Here is a 7,908-nt window from a genome sequence, read left to right as displayed (position 1 = left end):
GTGTCGGAGGGTGCCAAGGCACCCACAGGCAGCACATTTGGGACCCCTGACCTAATGGGTGCCATCTGCAATAATCTGCCAGATGGGATTCTCTGCTTCAACACAACCTTTGCTGAAACCGCTGTATGGACTTCCTCGATCACAGATTTCATTCTACACTCTGATTTTGTGAACATTCATCCTGATTTTTAACACATTTTAACACGGAGGAAATGACTTCTAAAAAATATCAAGGAGTTCAAGCAGTTCTGTTGGCAGGTTGCAAATATGGAATGTGTGGCATGCTATGGCAGGTTGCAACCTAGTTGCTCTTTTCTCCGTGCCATCCCCTTTGGGCCAGAAGATTAATTGGATCTTCTGAGCAGCGTTTGTTTACCATACAGCTCATTTGGGTCACTGCAGCTGCCTCCAGATCTGTTTGAATGACTCTCCCAGGTCTTCACCATCTTTTTCCTTGCCATTTCATGTGGTTGGAAAATTAAGAGTGATTCATCAGTCAAGCGGGAGATATTTGGAATGTTCATCAGCATGTTACATTCATTCGGAAAGTTTTGTTGCCAAAGCAGTAGGGTTTTCTAAGAAACCAAATCCCATCTTCAAGAGCAGGATACCTGGAGAAGATTTCTTTGTCTTGGTTGATACCGATATGCACAATTTGTATGTAATGCCAGCCCATTCCAGAAAGAAATAATCAAACTGCATTCCATGGAGGCATGCTTTTACAATTCAAAACATATTTAAGAACATAAGAACATAAAAAGGCCATGCTGGATCAGAGCAAGGTCCATCAAGCCCAGCAGTCTGTTTATACAGTGGCCAACCAGGGGCCTCTAGGAAGCCCACAAACAAGACGAATGCAGCAGCATCCTGCCTGAGTTTCAAAGCACCTAATATAATAGGCATGCTCCTCTGATTCTAGAGAGAATAGTTATGTATCATGACTAGTATCCATTTTGACTAGTAGCCATGGATAGCCCTCTCCTCCATGAACATGTCCACTCCCTTCTTAAAGCCTTCCAAGTTGGCAGCCATCACCATATCCTGGGGCAGGGAGTTCCACAATTTAACTATGTGTTGTGTGAAGAGCAACATTCTGTTAGCATAGTCCACTCAGAATACACCTTATAATACATACCCTGACTGATATAAAATTGTTCTATTTGTTTATGATTGTTTATGTGTGCATAATACGTTTTACTAGACCACTGAAGAAGGCCTGGGGGCCGAAACACATTTGGCATGTGGTTTTAGATTATCAACCCTGTATCTGTTCCATAAGGGCTTGTTTTTAATATATGCATTTGCTTTGTCATAAATATGTTTAATTGTTTAATTTAATTTTACTTCACCCAACCTTTTGGGTTTCTAGCTTTGTTTGTTAAGTTGGGTCTTGTTCCCCTCTGTTTGGTTCAAAGGTCATTCTTGGAACATACTCCTAAGTCAGTCCATAATGTGTGTTAAGTGCCGTCAGGTCACTTCCAACTCATGGTGACCCTATGAATCAAAGTCCTCCAAAACATCATATCTTTAACAGCCTTGCTCAGATCTTGCAAAATTGAGGGTTATGGCTTCCTTTATAGAGTCAATCCATCTCTTGTTGGGTCTTCCTCTTTTCCTGCTGCCCTCAACTTTTCCAATCATGATTGTCTTTTACAATGATTCTTGTCTTCTCATAATGTGTCTAAAGTATGACAGCCTCAGTTTAGTGATTTTAGCTTCTAGGGTCAGTTCAGGCTTGATTTGATCTACTGATTTGTTTTTGGTTTTTGGTAGTCCATGGTATCCGTAATGCTCTCCTCCAACACCACATTTCAAAGGAATCTACTTTCTTCCTATCAGTCCATAATAATAATAATTATTTTGCTTATGCATTTCATTTCCCCCTCCCTTCTGTCCCATATTTCTTCCATTTCCCATTCCCTTCAGAAGTCATAAATGAGTGGGGTGGTGATCAAATGCCTTCAAAGCTAGAGTTTGTATTCCTCAAGTTATTTACAAGCTTTTTTGCACTGGGAGTTTTTAAAATATGAGAATCCTGCTGGAAATACTCTTTTTCTGGCAAGAAACAAAGCAACAGGAGGGAAACATGCGAAAGCCATAACTTGAGTACATTTGCCATCCGCAAAACACAACCCAGAAGGCTTCTTGTCTCTAGGTGGCCACTTTGCCTCTACACACCATACATGTTGTGGATTATATATATAGTCTCTTCCAACACCACAATTGAGACGCAAAGCATGGAATCCTGTTTCCAGGGCAATATCGAAGAAGAAGAAGAAGAAGAAGAAGAAGAAGAAGAAGAAGAAGAAGAAGAAGAAGAAGAAGAGTTGGTTTTTACATGCATACTTTCTCTAACACTTAAGGAAGAATGAAACCGGCTAACAATCACCTTCCCTTCCCCTCCCCACAACAGACACTCTGTGAGGTAGGTGGGGCTGAGATAGCTCTAAGAGAGCTGTGACTAGGGTTGTCAGGTCCCTCTTCACCACCGGTGGGAGGTTTTGGGGGCACAGCCTGATGAGGGCGGGGTTTGGGGAGGGGAGGGACATCAATGCCGTAGAGTCCAATTGCCAAAGCAGCCATTTTCTCCAGGTGAACTAATCTATATTGGCTGGAGATCAGTTGTAATAGCAGGAGATCTCCAGCTAGTACCTGGAGTTTGACAACCCTAGCTGTGACTAGCCCAAGGTCACCCAGGTGGCTTCATGTGGAGGAGTGGGGAAACAAACCCAGTTCTCCAGATCAGAGTCCACCCCTCCAAACCACTGCTCTTAACCACTACACCACGCTGGCTCTCCTTCTGAACACCCTTCTTGGTAGGGAGGGATAAAGACATGCAGACAGAACCCCAGGTTGCACAGGACAATGCAGGTACCCTTTTTTTGCCATCAAGTCACAGCCCACTCAAAGGGTTTTCAAGGCAAGAGATGAACAGATGTGGTTTTCCATTGCTGTTTGCCTGCCTCTGCACAGCAACTCTGGTATTCCTTGGTGGTCTCCCATCCAAATACTGACCAGGACCAACCCTGCTTAACTTCCAAGATCTGACAAGATCGAGCCAGCCTGGACCATCCAGGTCAGGGCTCAAGTACCACAGTGGTCTTGAAGTTTCCAACTTTACCTGGGTGACTCTCTGAACAAGTTACAAGGGTCTCAGACTTGTTGAACACATTGGTTGTTTGAACGGTGACCTTGCAGTACCTCTTAGACCCGTGACTCTCCAATGAGTACGTTTATTTTCTAGTCCCTGTGTCCCCCTTAAGGAAAATAGAGAAGTGGTTCGTTTTAAGGCTGGGAAAGCTTTGAGCTATTAATCTCCATCTCCTGTATTTTGTTTGGTTGGCAGTGGCCATTAGCGCTCCCATCGGACTCAGAGATTTATGCATCAAAGGTTCCTTCTTGGTCAAACAAATATGCACAGAATGCATCTGGGCGGCCAGGAGTTTCATAATATACTGGCAGCACCTGGGTGGGCTATAGGTCTGTGAGAAAATGATGGACTCAGCTAGACGCCCGGCAGGAACCTCTGCCAGAGAAGAAAAAAAAGCAAGAACAGTAGGAAAGCAAAGATCTTGTTTAGAAAAAAATTAACTTACACCATCCTATTGGGCAAGTAATTTTGAACGGGAGCCATGTTTGGCGTTGCCTGAGGGTTGGCAATGCTTCACCTCCCCACCATCCCATTCAAACTGAAACAGGAGACCACCCAAAGATAGGGTTGCCAACTCCAGCTTGGGAAAGTCCTCCTAGAGCCAAACTACACATTACAGCAGAGAAGGGTCCAACCTATGGCTGCCAACACGATTTTAGAGTCAATATTTAGCTGTTCAAAATTGCTGTAAGGGCCCTGAACCTGATCTTGTTTTCCTCCTCTGTGTCTTCCCCGCCCCCCAAAGGCTGTTTCAGCACTGGAAAAGCCACGCGGGGGGGGGGGGGCAAGATTGCCTGTGGCACCACAGCATAGGGCCTAGGGGTTCCAGCCTCCAGGTACTAGCTGGAGACCTCCTGCTATTACAGCTGATCTTCAGCCGAGAGAGATCAGTTCCCCTGGAGAAAATGGCCGCTGTGGCAATTGGACTCTATGGCATTGAAGTCCCTCCCCTCCCCTCACCCCACCTTCCTCAGGCTCCACTCCCAAAACCTCCCACCGGTGGCGAAGAGGGATCTGGCAACCCTGTACCCCACTGAGGACCCTGTCTTCCTCAGATTCAATCCCCAAATCTCCAGGAGTTTCCCAACCCGGAGCTGGCAACCCTAGACCATATGCCTTCTGGAATTGACATGGAAACTGGCATTAAAGCAGAGAGAGTTGGCAATGTCAAGAGTGAGTTCTGTTAACTTCCTAACATCTTGACATCTCCACTTCGATCTCATTTGTCTTAGTTTTTTACTGACTCCAGCCCTTAGTACAGTTTGGAAGGGGGGGTGCTTATCCCATATTCAAATAATTACAGCACTGCATATGGACTTTCTCACATGTCAAATTTTTACTGCTACCAGTTTCTTCCTACAGCTGTTTTTATCCTGGTTCAGTGCAGAAAAGATGGGCAAACTTCCCCGCAGCTGAGTTTAGAACGGGCTCCTTCCTTCCTAGCTTTTTCGGATACTCCCTGGGCTCGGGCTTTATTCCACGAGTCCTCCGAAACCTTGCAAGATCAGGAGCATTCTGCATGTTTTTGGATGTCAGCAGCCTACTTACTTCACTGCTTCCTTTAGCGTAACTCAAGATGGGTGAATTGGGTGTAGGGTTGCCAACCTCCAGGTACTGGCTGGAGATCTCCTGCTATTGCAACTGATTATCCAAATACCAGAGCGTCTCCCACATGGTTAGTGACGTGATGACATCACTTCTCGAAGTGATGGCAACGCACCAGTAGCAGCCAGTCCTAGGCCTCAATTTCCAGCTGGTAAGACTCCCACTAGCCGGGTGAACAGGAATGGGGGGAAGGGGATCCCCCGCCCCCAGTGGGGGCCTGGTTAGGGTTGCCAGGTCCCTCTTTTCCACTGGCCGGGTTTAGGGAGGGGAGGGACTTCAGTGCCATAGAGTCCAATTGCCAAAGTGGCCATTTTCTCCAGGTGGACTGATCTCTATTGGCTGGAGATCAGTTGTAATAGTGGGAGATCTACAGCCACCACCTGGAGGTTGGCAACCCTAGGCCCCTAGCTACATACATGATGCATGATGCTTGAGCATATATGCATCAGGTCCCCAGAAATGGGACTAGGGAAAGTATGAATGTTGGGAGCAGGTTCAGTGGGCATGATCCTGATTAACCCCCTTCCACGTATTCATTTCCAAGACTTGTTATTTCCCAGAAGGCTTTAATTCATGCTCCGCTTTTTGTACTTTGAAATATCCTGGAGAACTCGAGCCCTTTGTAGATGTCCAATATTGCTGCTCCAACCACATTATAATGGGAGTGTACCACGTAAGCGTGATCCTCCTGGTATTTGTGGTCACCATTTTGTGTGAATGGAGCCGCACACATATTTCCCATGTGCTCATAGCTTTAGCATATCTAAACAGAACCACACATTTTTTTGAGGATATGCGTTTGTTCATACCCAAGCTGTATGTGCATGGGAAATCCACTCATTCCATTCACACAAAATTGCAACTATATATATTGGAAGAATCAGGCGTATCACATGCATTGCCGTTAAATGTGGCCAAAAGAAAACTTCTGAAAAGACTGTAATTACACAGCCATTGCGTCATTTAATGGTTCATAGCTGAATGTTTGAGCCACCTGCACTGTTAAGCACTTTGGGGGCGGGGGGTGAAAGTTTCATTCAAAGTGTTTGAATTCACTCTTGGAGAAAGAGAAGAACGGAACCAGAAACAACCTTGAAACAAAAATACATTTAAACGTTTTGTGCCCTGTTCCCGGGTGCCTACAAAAATAAGTTGATTATAAAGTAGCAATTAAAAATAATGCTAAGGAAATATAATTAGAGTTTCCTTAGACAGCAGGAAACAGGACAAACATAGCAATTAGTAAGCCTGATACAGAAGTGAATGACAGAAAAACATGCAGAAGAAACAGTGACTGTAATAACTAGGCTTGCCAGAAACAGGTGTTTGCAGAATGGGGGGGTATAGCTCAGTGGTAGAGCATTTGACTGCAGATCAAGAGGTCCCTGGTTCAAATCCAGGTGCCCCCTCTTTTTGAAAGAAAAAAAAATTAATTATGGCAGTTTTTGATCACTGAACATAATTTTGTACTATGAAGTATAATTAAAAATTTTAAAGCCCCTCACTCAGAAACAGTACTGTGCAATTTGGAAACCGCTCAATAGAATGAAGTCTTTCAGCCACGTTATGCAGCTTTCCAGGTGCCTGGACTTCCCATCTATTTTTAATAATCCCAAGGAAACAGTAGGAGTCACATTGAACAAGGATGAGAGTTTACTTATTTAAATATTACTCCCCTGAGTTCTGCCACACTGGGGACTCAAGGCAGGTTAAATTTAAAAAATGCACAGACCAGAAAAATACAATTTCAACAACGACATACAACATATACAAGGATATACAACATAACATTAGCAGGTAATGAGAGCCAGCGCGGCGTAATGGTTAAAGTGCTCAAATCCTTACTCTGCCATGGAAACCCAGGTTCAAATCTTCACTCTGCCATGGAAACTTGCCAATAAAGGATGAGGTCATGTCAACTTGCCGGGTGACCTCAGGCCAGTCACACACTCTCAGCCTGGACCCTGGCAAATTTTTGGGTGGGAGACCTCCAAGGGATACCAGGGCCATGACGCGGAGGCAGGCAATGGCGGGGTCGCTATAAATCAGCTGTGACTTGATGGCAAAACAAGAACAAAAAAACAGGGTGACCAAGTCCTATGAGGAAAGGCTGAAGGAGCTGGGTGTGTTTAGCCTGAAGAGGAGAAGACTGAGAGGGGATATGATAACCATCTTCAAGTACTTGAAGGGCTGTCATATAGAGGAGGGTGCCGAGTTGTTTTCTGTTGCTCCAGAAGGTCGGACCAGAACCAACGGGTTGAAATCAAATATAAAGAGTTTCCGTCTAGACTTTAGGAAGAATTTTCTAACAGTTAGAGATGTTCCTCAGTGGAACAGGCTTCCTCGGGAGGTGGGTAAGCTCTCCTTCCATGGAGGTTTTTAAGAAGCTAGATGGCCATCTGTCAGCAATGCTGATTCTGGGACCTTAGGCAGATAGGGTTGCCAACTGCCAGACAGTAGCAGGAGCTCTCCTGCTAACTCAACTGATCTCCAGCCGATAGAGATCAGATCACCTGGAGAAAAATGGCTGCTTTGGCAATTGAACTCTATGGCATTGAAGTCCCTCCCCTAACCCCACCCTCTTCAGGCTCCACCCCCAAAAATCTCCCGCTGGTTGCAAAGAGGGACCTGGCAACCCTATAGGCAGATGATGAGAGGGAGGGCATCTTGGCCATCTTCTGGTCACTGGGGGTGTGTGGGGGAAGGTAGTTGTGAATTTCCTGCGTTGTGCAGGGGGTTGGACTAGATGACCCTGGAGGTACCTTCCAACTCTATGATCCTATGAAAAGCAGGTAATGACTTATAAAGTCATTTCAGGATGCTGCTGGTTATGTTGGCATACCTCACATAGGACCCAACAGGCTTGGGCCTCTGCCAAGCCAAGCTCCAAATACCTGCAAAAAAGGGATGGCAGGTGTTCAGCCCAGGTCATACGAATACAAATGAAGCTGCCTTAAACTGATTCAGGCCATTGGTCCATCAAGGATTGAGTTGCCATTCCCCTGCCAGGGGTGGGGGATTCTCCGCTCCGAGCCCCCTTCCACCTCCCTTCCCTGACACCGTTCAGAGGGTTGGCAGGGGTCTTACTTGCTGGAAACTGATGCTGGAATAGGGTTGCCAACCTCCAGGCAGTGGCTGGAGATCTCCCCACC

General features: G+C 45.7%; 1 non-coding gene across 1 annotated transcript; it reads left to right on the top strand.

Moving 5' to 3' along the window:
* The first annotated feature begins 6,093 nt into the window (after positions 1 to 6,093).
* On the top strand, positions 6,094 to 6,165 carry TRNAC-GCA (transfer RNA cysteine (anticodon GCA)). Its single transcript has one exon. It is a non-coding gene; the product is annotated as a tRNA-Cys (tRNA).
* Positions 6,166 to 7,908: the final 1,743 nt, after the last annotated feature.

Source organism: Euleptes europaea, chromosome 2, assembly GCF_029931775.1.
Source record: "Euleptes europaea isolate rEulEur1 chromosome 2, rEulEur1.hap1, whole genome shotgun sequence".
NCBI lineage: Eukaryota > Metazoa > Chordata > Lepidosauria > Squamata > Sphaerodactylidae > Euleptes > Euleptes europaea.
The sequence above is the reverse complement of the archived record's forward strand: the minus strand, read 5'-3'. Positions and strand labels throughout refer to the sequence as shown.